General features: G+C 43.1%; 1 protein-coding gene across 1 annotated transcript in view; it reads left to right on the top strand.

Moving 5' to 3' along the window:
- The window catches only part of LRIG3 (leucine rich repeats and immunoglobulin like domains 3), a 219,267-nt gene that overhangs the window by 113,902 nt on the left and 79,705 nt on the right, over nucleotides 1–25,660 (top strand). The gene's annotated exons all lie outside the window — the stretch shown is intronic.

Raw genomic sequence — 25,660 nt, forward strand, 5'->3', positions numbered from 1 at the left:
GAATACTGCATTTAGTTTTGGTCGCCACGATGTAAAAAAGGTGCTAAGACTCTAGAAAGAATGCAGAGAAGAGCAACAAAGATGATTAGGGGACTGGAAGCTAAAACATATGAAGAACTGTTGCAGGAACTGGGTATATGTATTTTAATGAAAAGAAGGACTAGGGGAGACATGATAGCAGTGTTCCAATATCTCAGGGGCTGCCACAAAGAAGAGGGAGTCAAGTTATTCTCCAAAGCAACTGAGGGTAGGACAAGAAGCAATGGGTGGAAACCAGTGGTGGGTTGCCCCCGGTTTGGACCGTCATCGGTGATCTGCGCATGCAATCCCGTTTTGAACCGGTAGTAAAGGTAAGTAGAACCCACCCCTGGTGGAAACTAATCAAGGAGAGAAGCAGCTTAGAACTAAGGAGAAATTTCCTGACAGACAATTAATCAGTGGAAGAATTTACCTCCAGAAGTTATGAATGCACCAACGGTGGAAGTTTTTAAGAAGATGTTGGATAACCATTTGTCCTGCCTAAGCAGGGAGTTGGACTAGAAGATCTCCAAGGTCCCTTCCAATTCTGTTATTCTATTTTATTCTAGTTTGTAAAGAATGACACCTTAGAGAGTAGAAAGACCTGAACAAGCTTTGAGCATATTTCAAATTGAGTCCAGGTGAAAAGCACCTTTTGGGGACTAAAAGCATAATATTTTTGTGGCTCTTATTAAGACATTACAATTAGTCAGTTTTCTGAATGTCCACTATTCTGTCAATTATGGATGGAGTCTGCATTCTGTACATTATGTAAGTCATCACTTTTGTAGACTTGGTATTGCCAATTTCTGCTATTCCCTGAATTGTCATTTTGATCTTCACGTGTACAGGACAAACTTTCCACAGATAATCAAACTCATACAGATAATCTTTTTGATATAGGATCCTTACATGTGTAATGCCCTGGATCAACCTTATGATTAAGAGACTGATATTCCACACTGTTGTTCTTTTATGGACGTAACATTTGTATAGTGTTTCAGCAGTTAGATAAAAGTTCTGCTATTGATCTCCCTAAATGACTCTGTGTGGTAGATCAAAATAAGTCAAATATTTCAAAAGTAAGCCAAGCTGCCTTTAAATTCCTTTCTAGAGTCCTAGAAATGTAACTATTCAGCAGTGTTCCCAAATTCTTTCAGGTCATGCAATATAGGCAACAAATCAGTTCCTCTAACCAAGAGACAATCATTCCGATCTCTGTGGCCTAACCTCGAATTGAACTGAGCATGAACCTCCTAGAACTTTAATGGTGTGCAGAAAGTTCTTTTTACAAAGAAAAACAAAGAGAGAATGAGAGAGAAAAATCCTGAACATTCAGTTTAAGCCTTTAACAGGAAGTCAGCAATGCCGAAATAACTCCTCCAAAGGCTATTCTGGGACCAATACTTACTGAATGAGCCAAAACCAGAATATCCTGGAAATCTCTCAAGAAATCCTGCTGGAGTTATTTCCAATCTCAAGTTCCAGACCAATGTGATTTGGTTTAAAAGTTTGAAAATTTGGCTGCTTCTTGTCTTTTTTGAGAATCCTCAGCCAACCTGCCAAGTCTCAAAGCACTGTGGAATCTCCTCTAAGAAACCCATCTGATTGTTTTGTCTTGTGTAAAGTCCAATCAGAACTGGGGTTAATCTGGGATTTTTAAAATCCCAATGAATAAGCTTTTGGTAGACAGATTTTGAGTGAGGATTTGAATGTGTATTTTAGAAATTATTAATGAATGGATAGAAATCAAATATCAAAGTCATAAATGCATAGCTGGAAAGAAATAATTTTACTTAACTTCATTTGAGAAATGAATTCAGTGCAGATAATAAAAAATAATTACACTGCTTAAATTGCATTAAAGAATTGAGCTGGTTTCCTGAGTATAAACTAGGATTTGAAAACCTGGTTTTTTGTTGTTGGTATTTTCTTTAAACATTTTAAAGATAGAAACACACACAAAAAAAGAACAGGAAAAATGAATAAAAGAATTAAATATATCAATAAAAAGGAATTTAAAAGGTAAAATATCAAAATTTTGGATGTAGTACAAATCCATATATTAAATTGTAGTCTAGAAATAGTTTCCTGTTTGAACTGAATTCTGTGACAGATTTACTATTGAGAAATAAAGTTATTATAGACTTTGAAACATACCCTCAAATAATACCAGCATTATTTATGAATGAACTCCATATTTTTTTTTAATTTGGATATATTATGTTCCATAAATAGCATGTTATAAAATTTGTATTATTTCATTATTTTAATTTTTTAGCATTCTCTTTTAGCCCAATAAACTACATTGACCAAGATTACCTAAAGCTGAACAACTGTTATTAAACAGACATTTTGTGCATATTGTATATTCCAATATGATCATGTTTTTGAGATGCAAGCTGATAGAACTCACTGTCATATAATGTTCTTAGATAGATATATCAGAAAATGGTTCATTAACTACAGGTAGTCCTCGACTTACAACAGTTCATTTAGGGACCATTCAAAGTTATAATGACAGTGAAAAAGTGACTTATGACCATTTTTCATACTTATGACCATTGCAGCATCCCCATGCTCATGATCAAAATTCAAATGCTTGACAACTGGTTCATATTTATGATGGTTGCAGTGTCCTGGGGTCACTGGGATCCCCATTTGCGACAAGCAAAGTCAATGGAGAAGCCAGATTCACTTAACAACCGTGTTACTAATTTAACAACTGCAGTGATTCACTTAACAAATGTGGCAAGAAAAGTAATAAATGGGGCAAAACTCACTTAACAAATTTCTCACTTAGCAACATAAAGTCTCAGCTCAGTTGTGGTTGTAAGTCGAGGACTACCTGAATTTATTATTTAACCTTTGCCACTAAAACAAGCCATCTCTTTTTTTGTTTAGCCAGGTATCTGAAACTCCTTCTGAATTAACATTTAGTACAAAATTGCTTAAAGCATTTTTGTACTAAATTTGCTGCCTATTGAATCTCCATTACAGTTTCACACCATTAATTCTTATACTTCTCAACCATTAATGTAGCCTTCTCCTTTCTGCCACTAACAGCAACAAACCCTAACCCTTTCCATCCATAACCAACCATATTTAACTGACAGGCTAAACACTTTTTATTATCATCTGTTCAAAATCAGACCAGCTGGACCCCTAGGGAAATCCAAGAAAATATTTAAAATGTTCTGCTTGAAGTCAGCCTTTCATTAGAAACAGTTGCTATGGAAACCCCCACTGTCTTATGTCCACCAGGTTTATGTAAAGCAATATAAATTTATTTCAACAAAGCACTTTGGACCATGGAGGCAACCCAATTTGTTTTGTCCAAGTGATAGCCCACCAGATTACATCTGCATGAAGCATTATGTTCATTTTCACTTCTCTTCTGTCAATACTACTAGAGAAGGATTACACAAAAGTTTTCTAGACAGACTGGCGGATCTTTAGTTTGTCTATATCCTTCACTGAGGCTGCCCAACCTGGGCAACATTCAGCAATGGAAGTGAAGGCACCAAAGTGAAGGCAACTATCCTCCCAATAGGAAGGGATGGAAGATCAGGTAGAGAATAAAAATAAATACAAGACAGAAAATAAAAGATAAATAAATAGGCAAATAATAAGGACAAGAATGGAACATTAGAAATCAAGGAAGAACAGGATTAATAAAGATCAATCAAATAAATAAGGCAAATCTTAAATAATAAGGTAGAGAGGAATTGGAGCTCAAAAACTTTTTGACACTATAGGGAATAAAAAGCTAAATAAAACTATTAGTCTATGAAGGGTGGTAATCCCAAAATGCATAGCTAAATGTCTCCTTCCATTCCCCACCATCCAGTCAGAGCTGAAGAAGCTTCTTGGATGAGAAGTGAAACGTCTTCAAAGAAAAAACAAAGTCCAGTTACCTCTTGAAAAAGCACCTTTGGAACAACCATGACCTGAGTAAGGAGGAAGAATAGCTGTGGCCTGTTCCAGATGCACGTATGTGCAGAGCTGTTAGGAGAGGAGAACAATGGAGGACAAGGAGTTGACTCGGGAAGCAAAGCACATGTGAACGCTGAATGGCCCTCCTTGGCTGGGGAATAAATAGAAGGAAAGTTCATATTTCTGAAGATTTTGCTCATTGTGTTTTCTGCCACAGAGACTGCTTGCCAGAACTTAATTTGCAGCCTTTTGGCTGGGAGCTCACGGTTTTTCGTGACAAGGAGTCTGTTTCTTGCTTCTGCTAAGGCTGGGTCAAAACACCAGGTTGCAGATAAGTGCCACACCCACACCAGCATCTCTGGCTTTTCAGGTGTGTGTGTGTGCCCAGACACATTGGGGGAAAGTGTCCAGCACCAGGAGCTCTGCAGCTGGCCCTCCAAAAGGCAGGTGTGGTGATGGCAGAGGTGGCGGCAGTGGCAGCAGGCAGAGTCAGGCACATGATACAAACCACCAGACGAGCCTGCTCCATCCCATGTGGCTGGGATGGGGCAGGTAGCTACCTGGTGCATCCAGCAGGCCGGACTGGATGCCTCTCCCCTGTGCCTCTGCCTCCAGCTACTGCTGCTGCCATGAGCCAAAACAAAGTAAGGCAGGGGGTGGGCTGGTTGCTGCCAGACATCATTGGCCTGCCTACTCCATCCCATCTGTTTTTACTTGTGGTTAGAGGTAAGGAGCTCTCCCAAAAGCAAATTAGGTTTTTATTTTTAACGTTTTAAAGTATTTTTATATTTTTAACTCACTTTTAATCTATTTTTAATCTATACTGGACTCTTACAAAGCACATATAGTGTGGCTACAGTTTGTTTTAGACATATTTTAACAACACTACAACCTGCATTCCTGGCCTAGGCTACTCCTGTGACTCCTCCTTGCAAGGCCTGAAATTCGGATTACCGGACTTGTTGACAAACCTCACTGGAGGCCCCTAACTTCGGAGGGGATTTTGAGCTGTTTGTTTTTGGAACGAGTACAGTAAGGAACTGGCTGCAGATGCTCCCGGTAGGCCTGCCTTTAATGAAACCTTATCAGCTTTTTAGTCTCCTTTCCCCACATATTTCCCTGTGAAATAATTTAAACAATTTAAACATTTCTGAAAATAGATGATAGCAAAGAAGTAGGAGTAAAAGACAAGCCGTTGTTTGGAAAGGAGATTGGTTTTTACCTCTGTGGTGCCTCGGCTGAGACCATCATTGAGGCCTACCTTAACTACGATTGCCGAGGGAGGATAAATTATTGCGATATTTAATTTCGCTGGCAGATACTGGATCAACTATCTACCAGAATGGGAAAGAAAAGTAAGAGGCAGAGAGCTTGCTCTCTCTCCCCAAAATCTATGACAGAACTTAATTACTCCAAGCCTATTAAACAGCTTAAATTGGATGACTTTATGGAGAGGTGTAATCCAGAACCCCAATCTGAACTTCGAACTTTGTCTCTGTCGACTGTATCATTGGGAGAGGGAGATACAGAAGGGGAGTTTTCTTCCCGGATTTCAGATTCAAACTCGCCTGCTAAAATGGGTGATTTTTCAAGCTCTATCCCCTCTCCTACTTCTAGCTGCTTAAAAGAAGTTCCGACATATTCAGACCTCAGAGAGATGGTCTGTACTCAGAGTATGTTAACTGCGCACACAGTAGATTCAATATATGACTTACTGACATCGATCAAAAGAGACATCGAGGGGATCTTCCAATTCTTAAATGGCCCTCACTCTGCAGTTAAGGAGGGTGAGATTGCACACCGTCCTGACGCGCGGAGAGAGTGGGAGGGTGTAAGACCTCAACCCAAACAACAAAGCATTGCAAGTACTGATGCTAACCCTCATCAAGGAAGAAGGTTGTTAAAGAAACAAATTGCTTTAAGGATAAGGAAAATCCCATGCAATAGAGGACGATGGACTTCAAAGGAAAGGATAACCCTCTCACTTGCACAGCTATTGAAATCTGATCTTTTATTAATAGATCTACTCAGATATGAAAAACTTCCCCAGCATAGCAATTGTGTTTGACTAATACTGCATTTTGACAGCAATACTATACCGAATGCTGTAATGAAAAGAAAAGGATCCCTGCTCAGATTTGAAGTCATTCCTACAAGAGTCTTCTCGAGTGGGCCTATTAAACCGCTTTTACAAGGACTTAACCAAACATCAAAAATGGTACCTAGGAACCACTCTGCTACCTCCAGGGTCTTTCCTCCAGAATCCGGAGAAACTATGGAGGCAGGCCAGACCAGGGAGGTCCCACATATGAAGGCAAGCACCGACAAACCAGAGGATGTTATAATCAGCGAATTTGTCTCCTTGTCTCCAAAGGAGCAAAGGTCGATGTTAATTGAATTTGATTTATTAAGATCTTCGCTAGCAGAAGCCTGTAGTTCAACGAGAAGGCTATCCAAGTCGGAAGAACGGGGAAAGCATGTGCAGACAAGGCCTAAAGTCGTTAAGTCCGTCCAACGGGATAGAAGGGAAGGCAAAAGTCTTTTCAAAGAAACAAAGACCATGAACGTAGCGGCAGAAGTTCACCCTCCCCCAACAGTGCAACTGCCCTCACCTGTCTCATCTTCCTTAAGAATGGAGGAGGCACTTCCGCAACAAACAGAGGCCACTTTTGACTCCTTTGGCACTCCAGAGAAGGCGGTGGTAGTAATTCCGAACCCCTCCACCAGAAGGGTGGAGGAAGAGACACAAGGAGTAGTGCCTTGGGGTGACTGACTAGACAACAAATGGCCAACAACTAGGGTATCTTATATCCCTAGCCTTTCCCTCCTGTCCTGGAATATAGCGGGCTGGAAAGGCATTGCAAATTGGATGGATTTTATAAAATTGATTTCAACACATCATCTCATCCTCCTTCAAGAAACCTGGCTGACTACTAATGATCCACAGATCAGCTTACCGGGTTTTGCCTCATGGCATAAACCGGCAGGCAAAGTCAATTTAAGAGGGAGGGCAATTGGGGGCTTAACCACGTTGGTCAAAAGGGATATGGGATGGAAGGGTGAAGAAATTTCTTTAGATCCTCAATTCCAATATATTCTGCCTATTAGATGTACGTTCAGGGGGATGGACTTAATCTTAATTAATGTATATATCGCTCCATTTTCATTCCACCTTCTAGGAAGGGATTTGTGGGATGAATTAGATTCAGTATTAGCTACCTTAAAGGGACGCTTTCCCCAAGCAAAAATTATATTAGCTGGAGATACTAATGCAAGACTAGGTCCCTCAATGAAGAGCTATGCTAACCGAGGCCTGGTACCAACTGGTTACTTTTATAATGAGTTCACTTGGTCCTCAATGGACAAGAGGACCAATAAATATGCCCAGAGGTTAATTTCCCTGCTGTTTATGAATGATATGCAAGTACTTAGTGGCTCGAGTGATGGGTATATATATCCCTATACTTTCTCGTCCAACAAAGCCTCAACCTCTATCGATTATATCTGCACTTCCTCTAGTTTAGTACACCATTTTTCAGAAGTAAGAGCTATATTTAGAGAGGAAAGTGACCACTTTCCCATCACAGCTCTGGTTTCACTCTCTTCAGAAGTTAGGCCTCATTCAAGAGAGGAAATTGACACCTTAGCAAACACCCGGGTTTATAACTATAAAAGGTTATATTGGCACAGACTTGATGTCAAATCTGTCACCACTTATTTGGGCTCAGACGAAGCCAGACACCTAGCAAGGGATATCTCCCAATCTAAGCCCGGAGACAACACCCCAATGCCAGCTTATACAGAGCTAACTTCTACTCTTAGGAACTTAATGATCCAGAACGATAGAAAAGTAGATGGGATCTCTAGAAAGTGGTTTGATGATGATTGCCATAACTTGAGGTCAAATCTAAGAGCCGCAGTTAAGAAAGTTAACCGATCCAGACAGGATGGTGATTATTCAAATATGGTTCAACTCAGGAGAGCATACAAATTCCTACTGAAAAACAAGAAAAATAGCTATAACACCAGGATGTGGAAAGAGGTAGAAATGGCAGCGAAATCCCAATTCCCTACGATCTTTTGGCATAAGATAGCCGGTATATTAAAACAACGTTCCCCATTTATGGACACTGATATATCAGCAGTAAAATGGGAGAAGCACTATCTTGCTTTATTTGATGGTAACAATACAACAAATGTCTTGCAATTGGATATCCTCCAGCAAGAATTAAGGAAATGTCCGGAATGGACACCAGTTACACCTACCGAAGTTAAGCATATAATTCAATCCTTAAAGGCCGGGAAGGCCCCTGGAGAGGACTTGTTGCCTCCTGAACTCTTTAGGTCCAACATTGACTTTTGGGTACCGGTGCTGGTAGCACTGTTTACTTATATCGATAAAGTAGGGATAATCCCTGAAGGGTGGAGGTTAGCTATAGTTTTTCCAATTTTTAAGAAAGGTGACAGAGCCGCCCCATCCAACTACCGACCCATCAGTCTTCTTAATATAATTTCAAAAATGTATACGAAACATCTCCTAAATAAAATAGAGGACTGGTGCTTGGATAAGGAAATTCTGGCAAATGAGCAGGCAGGTTTTAGATCAGGTAGGTCTACCATAGACAATTGTTTTGTCCTTTCCCACTTAATTAATAAATACAAGACCCAGGGGAAAAAGCTGTATACCGCCTTTATTGACCTTACTGCAGCTTTTGATTCTATAGATAGGAACCACTTGTGGAGGAAACTACAAGTTATGGGGATGGACCCCAGACTTATTTTGTTGATCAGGATTCTCTATACTAATACGGCAATTAGAGTCAGATATGCAGCAAATGGGGCCTCAACAAACAGCATACCGACAACTAGAGGAGTGAGGCAGGGCTGCCTGCTGGGCCCTACTCTTTTTAACCTTTATATAAATGATATCCCAGCGCAGCTGGATGATCTTTTGACGCACAGCCCCCAAATAGGCTCTAGATTTATTAACGTATTAATGTATGCCGATGACTTAGTGTTGTTTTCTAGAACCCAAATAGGAATGAGGAGACTTCTTGACAAGCTCACACATTACTGTACTACAAACCACTTGACTATAAATGTAGCTAAATCAAAAGTTTTAGTCTTTGGCAATAAGAATAAAAAGCACAATTGGCAGATTAATGACACAAAAATTGAGCAAGTTACCCAATATACTTATCTTGGAATTGTTTTTTCCAGTGCAGGAGGTTGGACTCCGCACCATCAATACCTTTCTCAAAAGGTCAGAGCAAGAGCAAGCCTTGTATCCAAATTAAGTAAACGAATCCAACCAACCTCCATTTTACCTCTTCGTAAAGTCTTTCAGGCTAAACTTGTTCCGATCATGCTCTATGGTGCTGAAATTTGGGGTCTTACAGAGGCCCCCATATTAGAGAGAACTCAAAATAATTTGTTAAGGAGGATGCTTGGGGTAAACAATTCCACTTCAGCTGCAGCCGTCAGAGCTGAATTGGGACATTTCTCACTGTACACCTATACAATCACTAGGGTGGTAGCCTACTGGCTAAAAATGACCCAGATGGATGCCAGCAGACTCCCTAAAATATGTCTAGAGGAACAGCAGATTTCAAATCCTCAAAGGTATTCCTGGCTAACCCGGCTGCCAGAAATATTGAACTGATATGGCGTAGGGTTCCCGTTGTGTGACACACTGAACCAAGTTAAACAATGGATTAAAGATATACATGGGCAAATGGACATGGCAACCCTTTCAACTAATCATTCCCTTAAACTGCTGACAGCAGTTAAAACAACTTTCACTCTGGAAAAGTATTTACATTTAGAAATGCCATCAGTGGAGAGACAGCTATTTGTTAAGTTTAGATTCGAACTTCTAGATACCAACGTTAGATTCGGCCGTTATCGGAAAATCCCGTATGACAAAAGAATATGCATATGTGGGGTAAACGTCGTGGAGGACACGGCGCATATAATATTCGAATGTAGTCTCTATCAAGAAGTAAGAAAACAATATCTGTCCCCAATTATAAATAAATTTCCCCACTGGAATATAAGCCAAAAATTAGCATTTCTGTTGAGGGCTGACTCTCCTCCCCTGGTAAGAGCGATCACTCGATACCTTAAAAGAATGACGGCAATACGAGCCAGTTATATCAAAAAAAAATTTATCGATTGTAAGGAAGATGAGCTCAGTTAGAGAGGAGCTATCCTATTTGGGTTATCTAGTCTTGGCAACTTAGCTATTGAAATTTGATACTGTAAAATTTTAATGTCATCTATCATATATTTTTAGATTGCTATTTTTGTAAGTGTTTTATCTTTTTCCCTTTTTCTTTTCTGTTTTGTTTGAAAAGGCCTTCGGGCTATTCAATAAACTATACTATACTACTTGTGTTTAGAGAGCAGGTTACCACTGGTCATCTCCTTGGCCATCTCCTCAACCCACTTGCGAGTCTTGCCCTTGGCCAGTGCATGGAGCACATTCCCCTCATGCACCCAATGAACCTCAGCACCACTGTGGGGTGCTGCCACCACCTAGGCTTCACCTCCTTTGTGCTGAGCAGGTCTGTGGAGTGGCAGTGATGGCAGCCAACAGCAGGGCCAAGATGCATTGGGTGCATGAGGGGAACATGCTCTATGTGCAGGCCAAGGGCAAAACCTGTGAGGGGGCTGAGGAGATGACCAGCGGTGACCTGCTCCCCAACCGCAAGCCAAAACAGACAATGGGGTGGAGTAAGTGCATCCAGCGGTCCACATCATGTGCCTCCCCCCTGCCTCTGCCTGCTACTTGGACAGCCAACTGGGTGGTAGCAGCAGGCTCCAGAGTTGCAGCGTGCACTGGAAACCATTGCCCCTCCATGCACAAAGGGCAGCGAGCGCATGGTGTCTGACGGTTTTGGCTGCAGCCGCCTTGCCCCCCACTTTGTCTCTTCTCATCCCGCCCCCCACCCACTGCCCCACCCACTGGAGACCCCTGGATTCCCTCCCCAACCCCTCCTGTCTCTCACAGGCACCACTCACATGAGTGATGTCAAGATGGTCATGCCCCCAGTCCACACCAAGTTGGCTGCAACCACCCCGGCCATGCCTCTCGTCCCTCCCTGGCCCCTGGAGGACAACCACAATGCTGATCTGGCCCTGATGAAATCGAGTTTGACACCCCTGCTCTACAAGAATTAAAATGACCAACTGTCTGCAAGGAATATAAATCCTTCCATTCCCCACCACCCAGTCAGAGCTAAAGAAGCTTCTTGGATGAGAAGTGAAACGTCTTCAAAGAAAAAACAAGAAAATCCAGTTGCCTCTTGAAAAAGCACCTTTGGGACAGTGAAGGTGATTGTCTTTATGGTTTCTTGCTACTGCCATCTTTTGCAAATTTTTCTCTGAAGAATTGGTATCAAACAGAGCTTCCACACAGCTCTCCTATGCATATGCATTAGTTCAGAACAGGCAACATCTCATTGTGTCTGACAGAGTGATTCCTTTTCTTGTTTCTCTTTTCCGCCCTTTCCTTTGCTATCAGTCATAATTAAATGATCCCACTTGCACTCCCAGGCCCTGATTCCTTCTACTTCTCCTCCATGTTTTTTTCACCTTTCAACCTATTCTCATTCCTGTTCAGAGATAATTTATCTGTGTAGTGTAATTTTCAAGCAGGAACTTACCATAGTTCAAGGACAGCCAAATTCTTTCAAGCTGTTGAACAGGATTTTAATCACATTCTTTTTCCTCTCAGATGTACAGGTAGTCCTTGAATTATGACCACAACTGGGACCAGAATTTCCATTGCTAAGCAAGGTGGTTGTTAAGTGAATCATGTTATTATTAAGCAAATCTGGCTTCCCCTATTGACTTTGCTTGTTGGAAGCCAGCTGGGAAGAGCACAAGAGGATGCTGCAACATGCTGGTTGCCAAGTGCTTACATTTTTATCATGTGATAGTGCTGATGCTGTGATGGTTGTAAGCCTGAGGTCCAGTCGTAAGTCACTTTTGTCAGTGCCATTCTAACTTCTAACTATTGTTAAACTAATGGTTACGTAAATGGTTACCTGTATAAATTTACACTTCTCCCCCTATACCACCTGAAAGGCTACCCTGGTAATATTTGTTTAGACAAAGGTGGCAAAAGAGGTTCTTGTTTGCCAAGTTAGAGCCTCCAGCATTTTACTACAATGAAACAACTTTGTCAATAAGACATTATTATAAAAATGAAGACTTATTCAAGTTCATGGGCTTATCCATTGCAAGGCACCTTCATTTTGTTTTATCTTGGTTGTAAAAATAGTAGCTTATTTTTCCTAAGTTCAACTAGTTACAAGGGCTAGTATATTTGCAAAATGTAAAATTCCCCTGAGCTTAGTTCAGAGCAAGCATCCTTGCAGGACATGAGCAGATACATCACATTTTGATATTAGCTAAGATAAGATGTGAGATTGTCTAATGTAGTTCTCAAACTGTTCTAATGGTTCTTAAGCTGTTTGGCTCTGTTACCTCTTTTCTGGGACTCAAATAATGTCATTATCTCCCATGCCCCCCCCCCAAAAAAACTCTAGATTCTATTGTTTTACACAGGAATCTCAGCAACCCCATTCACAATCAAACAATTACAAGACTATAGTCAAATCATCCCCAATTTAAAAATCACTGTTCCAATGTTATCATTGTATCTGTGATATTCAATTTACATGATTATATATTGTTTCCTAATGTTATAAATATATGTTTTATAAATTAATAATGAGAAGTTGGAATTATTATTATGGTTGGTCTCATAGCCAGATATTTAGATTGGATCTGGCATTTTTATCCATCTATTGATAATTGTTAACTGAGGGATATTATATAGCAGGAGCTTGTCTGTTCAAATTCTAAAGTCCCACTTCAGTGTCTTCATTTTCTATTACTTAGTCTATAGTGGTCCCATCAGTCCTGGCTTGCAGGTAAATGGTATTTCTTGAAGATCTTCCAATGCATCATTGTTGCTACATTGTTTTGCCATTGTTTTTAGTCAGTCTGTACAATCTTCTTGTAGCAGATGAGTAGATGGTCCACTGTTTCTTCAGCTTCTTTGCAGAGGTGGCATTTGCTCTCTGTTGTTGTCTTTCCAATTCTAGGTTTGTATGCATTTGTTTTAAGGCTTATGCAGCCAGAATTGTCCTCACTGTCTCTTCCTTCACATTTCCTGCTCTTAACCATTGCCAAGTCTTGTTGCTATCTGCTTGACTGCTAATAAGTTTATGCACTTGCCATGTAATAATTTGCCTTGTCAAGTCCCTTTTCTATTCTTCATTTAGTCTTTCTGATAAGCTGGTTTGGTCTCTCCAGTATTCAGTAAGCCTTCGTAACATACTAGCTTCCATGCATCTTCTCCACTATCCTTCAGATATTCTTCCAATGCCCTTTTTTCTTCTTCATATTACTTTTATTATTATCTGTTCCCAACATCATTATATTATTATTATTTACATTTAATACAGCTACCCATTTATGTCCTTTGGGAAATGGCCTCTTAGAGCTACCCTGCTGGTGGAAAATTTGACAGCACACTTGATTAAAATAAGTTGGAAGAAAGCTACTTGGGAGATTGTCTGGGAAAATCAGCTTTCAAATTCAGGGCCTATTTTTGTGTTATAGCAGAGGTTTTGTTTCTAAAGTTGCTAAGGCCTGTTTTGAATAAGAATTAGTAATCTCAACAATATACACAGACCTACAAGTCCAAGAACATTAGAAGTAGAGTGTACAAATTTAAAAATAATATTTTGTAAGGAAAAAAAACAGGTTTTAAGAGCAAAAATTTCACAGTAATAGTGGAATTAAGGATCAGCAAGAAAAGAATAGGGTTGCCAGGTCTGCTTCCAAAAAATAGCGGACAAGCGGGGTGGGGGGGTGTTAAGTAGTAAAAAAATTAAAAAAAATTACAATTAAATTATATATTTTCTTACAAACATTTTAACATGTATTAAAATAATCACTTCAAAACTTTACTTAAAATTCAAAACATCAAATATATTATAATAATATGTAAAATATTAAATTATATTTTACTTTGCTGTCGTGTGTATTTTTTATTTGACTGCGTAGCTTTGATCAATTCTTTGTGTTTAAGGAATAATTCTTTAATTTCAGTACAATGTTGAGAAATATTAAAAAATATACAAAGTTCACTTTGAACTGATACAAGCAGTCGGTTACGTTCGTCAGTCCACAAATTTCCCATGACGCTGAAAATTCGTTCAACGTTTGCATTTGATACCGGAATTGATGCACAATACTGGAATAGTTTCAGTAAACTCGGAGCTGGCTCTTTCTTGAAAAAGTACGTCCACTTATCAAGGGATGTATTGCCCTGCAGATGAACATAAACTTCTTCTAAGGCAGAAATTTCATCGAAGAGAGTGTTGGGTAGAAGTTCTTCTCGCCATGGTGATAATAACCAGATGTTCGTCATTTCTTCTAAAGTTGGAGGATTATTGCGATCAATTAGATTGAAACAACTTAGCATCTCATATACTGAATCAGTGAAATTATACCACTTTTCTAGGTACGCAATGGCTCTTTGATACATGTTGATGGCTTCTTTCTTGAACTTTTGCACGGCATTCTCAGGCAAATGTTTTTTATGTAAGGCAAATAAAACTTTCATTCCAAAAAACTGCTCATCGTATTTTTTTTGCAAAGAATCACACAGCTTACACATGATAATGTGAAGATCACATGCAAGAATTTTCTTGCTTTCCAGCTTCAGTAGGGTGTCTTGCATTATTGACATGAAGAAGTGCGTGAAATATAAATACAATTCTGAAATTGTTGGTTCATCGTCCTTTGCGAGTTCATTTTCCTGATCCGAAATAAAGTTCCAGATAACCTTATGGCACTCATCAGATCCAAGAGAAATAAAATACGATTTTAGAGGTATCCAGTTTAAAAGAAGTCTTTCGACCGCTTTAAACAAACTTAACCAATGTGTTGGAACATGGCGCAAAACTTCATGGAATTCTGACTCACAAAACTCAAAAAATGATTTCAACTTTTCTCGTTTCTTTGCAGAATTTGAAAATTTGGCAAAAACCTTCAGCACTACATTTTCGATATCAAAAGATAACTGCTTTAATGCATTTTTTGCGCTGTTGTGTAAAATGTGATTATTGCAATGAGCATTCGATCTTTGTCTCATTCTAACTTATGAAAAAAAAGACAAAATGCGATTCTCCTATCCTTATTCTCTTAGATTACAGCTTTAGATTACGTACCATTCCATCATAAAGCTTTTGAATAAAAAAATGTCCACTATTTGTGAAAAAAAATAGTGAACATAATGTGAAAAAAGTGGACTGTCCACTCAAATAGTGGACACCTGGAACCCTAAGAACTTCAGGCAGATTAAAGTCTAGGAGAAAGTTGAAAGCTGGAAAAGGCTACTAGCCTCTTTCTATTCCAGTTGCAGCCTTCTTTTCAATCCTCTTAGTTGCCCTAAGGCAAGTATCCTACTGGCCTTGCATATCTTAATGAGGCTGTTATTCTGTTTGTGAGACACCTTGGTACTTCACCTGAAAGATAGGATATAAACCTGTAGAGACCTAGAAGCTCTTCTCATTTTTCTGAATTAAATTCCCAGTGTTCTTAACTTTTGGCCATGCTACTTCTGACTAATTTAGGAATGTTGTGATTCACTGGCGGCCCGACAACAAGAACGCTGACTGTGGATTGGCTAGGGGGAGTGGCCATAAACACGCGGGAGTTCTGCCTGTTCTGATTGGGTAGTTGGTTGATAGCTTGGAGTATAAAAGAGCTGTCATTTACCAGACTGTTGGTTCTGTCACGTTTACGTTGCTGTTGGTTACTGTTAATAAACATCGTTAGTTCATGCCTCATTTGCCTCGTTAATGCCTCAGCCTTACAACAGAGCACTGGCGACAAGGGATAGGATTTCGCCCACATTTGGCTGAGCAATAGGACAGAAGAATGGCGCCACCAGCGTTTGCCCCTTTTGACGCACGAGCAGAGTCATGGGATGCCTACATGGAGAGGTTTGAATGCTTTCTGGAGGCAAATGATTTCACTGACCTTTCCAGCAACAGAAAGAGGGCACATTTCCTAAACTTCTGCAGTCCAGAAGTGTTCGTGACCGTTCGGGCGTTGTTCGCCCCTGCTCCAGTGCATATGGTCTCCTGGGACCTGTTGCGTGAGAAGCTAAAGGCCACTACTCCCTGGCCCCATCCTGAATAGCCCGCCGTTTTAAGTTGTGGCAAGTATTGCAGGAGGAATGGGAGTCTGTAAACCATTATGTGGCTCGGTTGAGAACTGCTGCCCTAGACTGCGAGTATAGGGACCTAGATAACGCCTTGGTGGAGCAGCTGGTATGCGGGGTTAGAGTCATTAGACTGCAGAAGTGACTGCTAGCTAAAAAAAATCTAGACCTCCAGACCGCCCTTGAAGAAGCCCAAGCGGCGGAGATGTCCGATAAATCTACAGCGGACATTAGGAAATTCTACTCTCCAGGGGGCCAGGCAGCTACCACAGTAAATTTGCAGGACATTGCCTCAGACAGTGCCACGGATGAGGAGGAAGAGGCGGGTATCAGCAGCCTACAGTCATTGAAACCCCGGAGCAAGGGGCCACGACTGAAGAAACGCCCTCCAACCTCTTGCCTCATTTGTGGGGAAGGACACATGAGGGAGACCTGTCATTTCAGGTCGGCAATTTGCCGTCGCTGTGGGAAACAGGGCCATATTGCTAGGGTCTGCCGATTACTAGCAAAGCCATTTGCTGCTCCGAAACCTTGCCGCTCCGCAAAGGAGGACTGTTTCTCCGTCTTCCGTGACCGCAGGATTACTGAGGTGACTGCTCGTCCAGTTAAACTGGGGAGTGCTAAACTTTCCATGACAGTTAACATAGAAGGAGCCTCCTGCCCCATGGAAGTGGACACAGGGTCTGCTAAGTCCATCGTCTCCTGGGGAGTGTTAAAAAAGCTAATACCTACGCTGTGAAGGAGCCAGCTGCAAGCGTGCCCAGTCAATCTTCGGGACTATCAGGGCAATTTTATTCCAATCCTGGGGTAGGGTCATTTTCTTGTAGAAACGAAGGGATTCATAGGGCGCCTTCCCTTGATTGTAGTTAAGGGGTTCCTTCCTAGTCTGTTAGGAATGGATTGTTTTAATTCTTTGGGATTGAAAATATCTGGGATTCACTCTATGTCGGTGGACGGGTTCAATGGCCTTTTAAATGAGTTTGCCAACGTTTTTGATGGCACATTAGGCAAATATGTGGGTTCCCCCATTTCTCTCAACCTAGACCCGAAGGTAGCCCCAATCTGGCTCAAACCACACAGAGTCCCTTTTGCGCTCAGGCCGAAGGTGGACACGGAATTGGACAAGTTCATCTCCCAGGGGGTTCTAGAACCGACTGACCATTCGAAGGGGGAGACCCCCATAGTTGTTCCCATCAAGCCCAGTGGCTCTGTGCGCATCTGCGCAGATTTTAAATGTATCCTGAATAGGGCTTTACAGGCAAATCCCTACCCTGTCCCTGTAGTCCAACATCTGCTTCATTCCCTTGGGCCAGGCTCCATTTTCGCTAAATTGGATTTGGCCCAAGCGTACCAGCAGCTCCTGGTGGATGATGCCTCGGCTGAGGCTCAGACCATCGTCACCCACCGGGATACGTTTAAATCCGGCACTTGCAATTTGGGGTGAGCGTTGCCCCAGGCCTGTTTCAGAACCTTATGGAGAGATTGCTGCATGGCTTGACTGGTGTGGTCCCCTACTTCGATGATGTGCTCATCTCCGCTTCTTTTTCTTTCTTTTTTTTTTTGCTTTAATTTATATGCCGCCCTTCTCCAGAGACTCAGGGTGGCTTACAGTGTGTTAAGCAATAGCCTTCATACTTTTGTATATTTATACAAAGTCAGCTTATTGTCCCCACAATCTGGGTCCTCATTTTACCTACCTTTGAAAGGATGGAAGGCTGAGTCAACCTTGAGCCTGGTGCAATTTGAACTTGCAGTAATTGCAAGCAGCAGATGTTAATAACAGTGCTTTAGTCCACTGTACTACCAAGGCTTCTTGTTGGAGTGAGCTCATCGAGCGAGTAAGGGCTGTCCTTTTCTGTTTCTGCAAATCTGGCCTCAAATCGAAAAGAAACAAATGTGCAATTGGTGTTACCCAAATTGAATTCCTCAGCTATCTCATTGATGCAGACGGGATCCATCCCACTCCTTCCAAGGTAGCTGCAATTAAACACGCAGCCGTGCCCACCTGCAGTGCGGAACTGCAATCCTTCCTGGGGCTGTTAAATTTTTATAATGTGTTCTTGCCCCACAAAGCCACTGTGGCAGAACCACTTCATTGATTGCTCTCCAAAGACACACCATGGTCCTGGACCCAAGAGCACGCCCGCGCATTTCAAGGGGTAAAGGATCTTCTCTCGTCATCTGCTGTCTTAATCCAATACAGTTCAACCCTGCCTCTTACACTGACAGCTGATGCTTCCCCTTACGGGATTGGTGCAGTTTTGAGCCATAGGTTCCCCAACGGGGTAGAGGCACCCATAGCATTTTATTTGAGGACTTCCTCCCCCACATTACGGACCAGGGTTCTAGAGTGTTTGCACGCAGGGCATCCCGGCATTGTCCAGATGAAAGAACTGAACCGTAGTCTCGGCTTGTCGTTCGTTCAGAACTGCGATAGGAAATAATCACCAGTAACGCACAGAGAATCAGGGTTTACTTTGGCAATGATAAGCTTGCAGTCAAAAGTAAAGTACAAGTCGGTGTTTTGGTTCAAAGTCAGCGCTGGGTGTAATCACACCACAGTGCTATTTAACAAAAACTCAGCCCCTTAAACATACATCCGGTGATTATCAATCAAGCACCCCCCACTCCCTTAACAGTAACAGCTGCGAGCACCAGAGCAGCGAGGACAGCAGAATCAGAGAGGCCCGGCAACGTCATCAATCATCGCCCTGAATGCTGCTATCCAGGAACTGTTTGTGTGTTCGCTGCGGCTGCTTATCTCCACTCCTTTTCCTCCCACACCCCCCATTGATGGCGAGCTCCGGTAGGACTCGACACGTAGCTATGTGTGGTGGCCTGCGTTAGACTGGGATGTCTCTGAGTGGATTTCTGGGTGTCAGAATTGTCAGATGGTTAGGCTGGCAGCACCTTCTGCCGCCCCCCAAGGGAATGGGAAACCCCCAGGAGACCGTGGTTGAGGATTCACCTAGACTTCGCCAGCCCCTATATGGGCTGGACCTTCCTGATCGTGGTAGATGACCTGTCAAAATGGGTGGAGTTGGAACTGATGACATCTACTATCTCCGAGGCTACAATCCGGGTCTTGCGCCGCCTATTTGCCACCCATGGCCTGCCGGATGTGGTAGTGACCAATAACGGGCCACAACTAACGTCCGCCACATTCCAATCCTTCTTATCTGGTTTAGGGATCCGCCACGCCCAGGTTGCCCCTTACCATCCGGCGGGAAACGGCTTTGCTGTACGGGCTATCAGATTGGCAAAGGAGGCGCTCGCCCGGCTATCACCCACTGACTGGCAGGAAAAGGTGGTCGTCTATTTATCCTCCCAACACACAACTCCTTGCCCTACTATCCGCAGAAGCCCCGCCAAAGTGTTAATGGGTTGGCGGTTAAGAACTGTTTAGACTGTTTACACCCCACCTATGCACCAGAGGGTCACCGGAATGTCAGCTGGGGCTCAGGGCGTTAAAGGTAGGTGATCTAGTATTTGCGCGGAACTTTGGGGGTGAGCCACACTGGCTGCCAGGACTAGTGACAGCAGTAACTGGCCCCTGCTCTTACAGGATACTATTGAATGACAGCCGAACGTGACGCCGACACGTGGACCAACTGAGGGGATGACAGACAACCCACCCGATGGTTCTGGAAAGGGAGGCCCCTTGGACAACTTTCCACGATGAGCCTAGCCCCCGGCCAGTCCCAGCCGACGACCATCCACACCAGACCATCACCATCCGTGCCAGAAAATCAAAAAGTATCTCGGGACATACCAGCTGTGGCCACACCCACCACCGAGCAGGAGGAGCTGTCAGCAGCGCCACCTCCTGGAGCTGAACCTGCCTCCTCCCTGATCGCGTCTGCGCTGAGACAATCTACACGTGTGCGTAAGCACCCAGAATACCTAAAAGATTACGTATGTTCCATCCAGGGATGAAGGAGTGTTGTGATTCGCCGGCAGCCCAACAACAAGAATGCTGACTGTGGATTGGCTTGGGGGAGTGGCCATAAACACGCGGGAGTTCTGCCTGTTCTGATTGGGTAGTTGGTTGACAGCTCGGAGTATAAAAGAGCTGTCATTTACCAGACTGTTGGTTCTGTCACATTTACGTTGCTGTTGGTTACTGTTAATAAACATCGTTAGTTCATGCCTCATTCACCTCGTTAATGCCTCAGCCTTACAACAGAGCAAGGCAGATTAAAGTCTAGGAGAAAGTTGAAAGCTGGAAAAGGCTACTAGCCTCTTTCTATTCCAGTTGCAGCCTTCTTTTCGATCCTCTTAGTTGCCCTAAGGCAAGTATCCTACTGGCCTTGCATATCTTAATGAGGCTGTTACTCTGTTTGTGAGACACCTTGGTACTTCACCTGAAAGATAGGATATAAACCTGTAGAGACCTAGAAGCTCTTCTTATTTTTCTGAATTAAATTCCCAGTGTTCTTAACTTTTGGCCATGCTACTTCTGACTAATTTAGGAACGTTTAATTTATTCCTTCATTAGATTTATTTCCTCTGTTTTCCTCCAGGAGCTCCAGCATTTTCTCAAGAGTCTTTCTGGAAGTTAGGCTGAATATGGTTCAAATTCACCCAATAAGATTCCGTGACTGGGTTTGGACTTGAAGCTCAGTATCTCAGCCCTAGTCCAACATATTAAATACCACATGACACTATACTATGAAGTTCCAGAATGGAACAACATCTCAGTTGAATAATCCCTTTTCAGCAGACTGGCCAGTTTATGTTAATTTGTTTATCTGGAGTTTTATAATAAAGGTCTAACAGTAAGTCAAATCAACTCAAAATCCTGCTCAATATCTGGAGACACAGAATAACAGAATTGGAAGGAACCTTGTAGGTCATCTAATCCAACTCCCTGCTCAAGAAGGAGACCCTATACCATTTCTGACAAGTGGCTGTCCAGTCTCTTCTTGAAAGCTTCCGGTAATGAAGCACCCACAACTTCCAAAGGCAAGCTGTCCCATTAATGGGTTGATTTTTTCACTTTTTTCACTTTATTTCTAGGTTGACTCTCTCCTTAATCAGTTTCCATCCTTAGTTCCTTGTCTGGCCTTCAGGTGCTTTGGAAATTAGATTGTCCCCTTCCTCTCTGTGACAGCACCTCAAATATTGGAACACTGCTATTATGTCACCCCTGGTCCTTCTCTTCATTAGACTAGCCATGCCCAGTTCTTGCAACAATTCTTCATATGTTTTAGCTTCCATCTTTGTTGCTCTTCTCTGCACTCTTTAGATTCTCAACATCTTTTTTACAATGTGGTGACCAAAACTGGATGCAGTATTCTAGGTGTTGTCTTAACTAAGGCTTTATAGAGTGTTATTAGTATTTCACATGATCTTAATTCATGTGTCTATTGATGCAATTTAGGATTGTATTGACTGTTTTTGCTACTGCCACACACTGCTGGCTCATATTTAATTGATTGTCTATGTTATGTATATAGTTTTGGTGGGAGATTTAAACAAAATAAAGTTGGTCAACTCCCTGGCCGGCAAGGTATATAAAGGGAGCTGTTTGCCTGTAACCTTTGCTGAAGTCTCACGCTACATTAGAGCTGTTGTCACTACCTTGCTTCTGCCTCCTCAATCGCCCAACTTAACATTGGCGACAAAGGTGGGATTGAGGCACTGAGAAGCAAGCCAAAAAAGAGCTACCTACAGTGGATTCAGCCAGGCTGATGAGCCCATACATAGCAGGACTATCACAATGTCTGTGTATGTACCGCCAAAGCCTTTTGACCCAGCCAGAGAGAAGTGGGGGTTGTACATGATCCGGTTTGAGTGCTCCCTGGAAGCCAGCGACATGCAGGGCCTCCCCGGCAATCGAAAGAGGGCCCGCTTCCTGAGCCACTGCGGACCGGAGGTCTTCGACATGGCTGAGTCACTTTCGGAATCGACTCCGGTCCAGACTGTATCGTGGGAAGTGCTACAAGCCACGCTTAAAGCACATTACGCCCCAGTACCATCTAAGTTCATGCAGCGCTATGAGTTCTGGCAATGAGTACAGCGAGAGGGAGAGACGATCAGCACGTACATGGCGGCCCTGCGTAAGGCTGCGACACACTGTGAGTACTGAGACCTCGATGATGCGCTCCTAGAGCAACTAAGCAGGTATTTACAAAAGTATGAAGGCTATTGCTTAATGCATTGTAAGCCACCCTGAATCTCCGGAGAAGGGTGGCATATAAATCTAACTAATAAATAAATAAATGCCTACAGAGAAGGTTGCTCGCAAGGCCTAACCTGACTCTACCCAGTGCCCTCGACGAAGCAAGGGCACATGAGTCATCCACCAAGGCTGCGGAGACCTGCAATGATCAGCCACCTCACAAGGAACCCTGAGGTTGACACCGGTACACTGAGAGGATACCCAGACCGGCAGCGAGGAAGAGTTGGACGAGGACGTCTTCCAAACCAAAAGACAGACACGTGAGCAGATAGAGCACTGTGGGAGCTGGTCAAGCTGCGGAGGGGCACACCAGAAACAGACCTGTAAGTTCAGGGACGCCATCTGTAGACGCTGCGAAAAGAAGGGGCATTTGGTGAGAGTCTGCCAGGCAAGCCTATTAGTCATCCCCAAGCCCCGGGACAGCTTCAGCCAATCAGAGCCAGCGCAACACAAGCGAACCAGTAGATTACACCCCAACTATTCCCCGGACAGATTTAGAGGAGCCGACCAGAAGTTGAGGGAGTTTCAGATAGGGACACCTGTGTTCGCAAGGAATTACTCAGATGGGCCCCTATGGGTAGCCGGGGTAATCTCTGACATCAAGGGCCCAAAATCATATACGGTAGACATGGGAGATGGGAGGATCTGGCGTAGGCACATCGATCAACTCAGAAAAAGGTCAGCCGGGGAACCAGAAGTGTACTCAGAAATTCCAAGCCCTGACTACCAAAGTCTTCCCACAACAGCTAGCTCAAGCCCGAGAAGGTCAGAAAATTTAGCTGCGAATCCCAGGATCCAGTGCTACCCCAATGAGATGCCACTCCCAGCCGAGGAAATCAACGCCCCCGATGAAATCCAGGAGGTTCCATTGGCGGAGCCGGGAGAAACAAAAGGTTCCTCCGACCGGCTCGATGCCATGCCTCAGACTGAACTGCGCAGGTCAACCAGGGTCCTGATACGCCCTGGTCACCTGCATGACTTTGTATGCAAATGTATAGACTAAGTGCCTTCTGGAAGGGGAAGGGTGTTATGTATATAGTTTTGGCGGGAGATTTAAACAACAATAGGTCACTTGTGATTGGTCAGCTCCCTGGCCAGCAAGGTATATAAAGGGAGCTATTTGCCTGTACCTTTGCTGAAGTCTCACGCTACATTAAAGAGCTGTTGTCACTACCTTGCTTCTGCCTCCTCAATCGCCCAACTTTACTGTCTACTAGGACTACAAGATCTTTCTCAGTTATTTCTTAAACCAGGTTTTACCTAATCTGTATGTGTACTTTTGTTTTTTCTTGCCTAAGTGTAAGACTTTACTTTTCTCTATGTTGAATTTCATTTTTTAAAAAAGGGCCCAGTATTCAAGTCTGTTGAGATCTGGATCTTGAGCCTATCGTCTAGTGTAGGGGTATCAAACTCAATTTCATTGAAGGCCTGATCAGCATTGTGGTGGTCCTCCAAGGGCTGGGAGGAGGAGGGGTGTGGCCAGGGTGGTTGCAGCTGACTGGGTGTAGCCCAGGGGCATGGCCATCATGGTCACTCATGTGGGTGGTGCCTGTGTGGGCCAGGCAGGGTTGTGGAGGGAATTCAGGGATCTCCAGTGGGTGGGGCAGTGGGCGGGAGGCCCATCCCGTGGGATGAGGAGAGATGAAGCAGGGGGTTGGGCAGCTGCATCCAGAAGCTGCTGGATACCACGTGCTCGCCGCCCTTTGTGCGCAAGTGGGGGGGGGCAATGGTTTCTGGTACATGCTACAACTCTGGAGTCCATTGCTACAACCAGGCTGGCTGCCCAAGCAGAAGGCAGAGGCAGGGGGAGGCACATGATGTGGACCTCTGGATGTGCTTACTCCATCCCACTGTGTCATGCCCCCATTGGAACCTGGATCTGCAGGGGAAGATGAGCTGGAACAGAAGCCAACAGAGATCGAGGGGGTGGCTCGGTTGGCTTTGGGGAAAACTGGGAAAGGGCAGAGCCAGTCCAGACAGGACTTTTCAGGATTAGAAAGGCTTGTAGACAGGGAGGAGCAGGAGAGGCAGAGCTTGGGCGATGAGCAAGGACCACCCCCTCCTTATCCTAGAGCACAAAGAGAAGAGAGAAGGCAAGAACAATGCAAACTGAGCCAGTTACACCCTGTCCTCCCTTCACAAGGCACTCCTGGGAACTAAGATGCAAGGAGATGCCAGTGGGAGGGGCATTTGTCAGGAAAAAGCATTAAATCTGTGGAGCCTCGTGGGCACTTGCCGAGGCCTGGAGGCTACTGTGGCCAGACTTCTGGCCTTGGTTACTGCTTTGCTTACTAGACTTTACCCTTGCTTACTAGACTTTACACTTGCTTACTAGACTACTCGCAGTCAGAGGCTGTTGAAGGTGCGTGTGAGAGCTTTGCTCCAGGACTTGTAGTAAACATGGAATGTTTGGGGGCAAAGTTGGAGAAATAAAGGGGAGTTAGATTTGTTCTCTGGCTGTGTTGCTTTCGTGCCATGCCCCGGGTCATCACACACTGTCTGTTTTGCTTGTTTTTGGAGAGCTGATCATCTTCTCCTCAGGCCCCTCACAGGTCACCTCAGGCCCCTCACAGGTCTTTCCCTTGGCCTTCACATGGAGCATGTTCCCCTCATGCACCCAATGCACCTTGGCTCTGTTGCCACCACAGCCGCTCGACAGACCCACCCAGCATGAAGGAAGTGAAGTGGCCATTTTCTTGCTTATTGTAATTTTTATTTCTAGTTTGTTTTTTAGAGTTATATTTTTTGTTAGCTTGGGCTATGGTTTCTTTTTGCATGAAGACTGATGCAAAGAATATGTTAAGCAGTTCTGCTTTCTCTCTACTTTCTCTAACTTCCTTATCATCTTCTCTCTTTGGTGGACTGACTATTTCCTTGACTTTTCTCTTGTTATTTATATGTTGAAAGAAACTTTTTTTTAATTATCTTTGATAATAAAATATGAAATATCTTTTGTTGCAAATCTTTGTTTATTCTGAGCCTTTGCTTTCCTGACTTCATCTTTGCAGATTCAGGCTATCTGCTGATATTCTGCCTTAGTACAAATCCATTTTTTGTACTTATATTTTTTGTCTTTCAGTTTACCAGAGACATCTTTGTGCAACCATGCTGGTTTCTTCTTGGATTTCTTGTTTTTCTTTTTCAGTGGTATTGTGCTGGAGTGGGTTTTTATGATTATATTTTTCAGAATTTCTCAAGCTTCTTTAGTTGTTTTCCTCTTTAGGATTTTCATCCAAGGATGAAATGAAAATGGAATTAAACAAGAAAAGTTT

The sequence above is a fragment of the Pantherophis guttatus genome, chromosome 7 (genome assembly GCF_059756535.1).
Source record: "Pantherophis guttatus breed Tessera chromosome 7, ASM5975653v1, whole genome shotgun sequence".
Lineage (NCBI taxonomy): Eukaryota > Metazoa > Chordata > Lepidosauria > Squamata > Colubridae > Pantherophis > Pantherophis guttatus.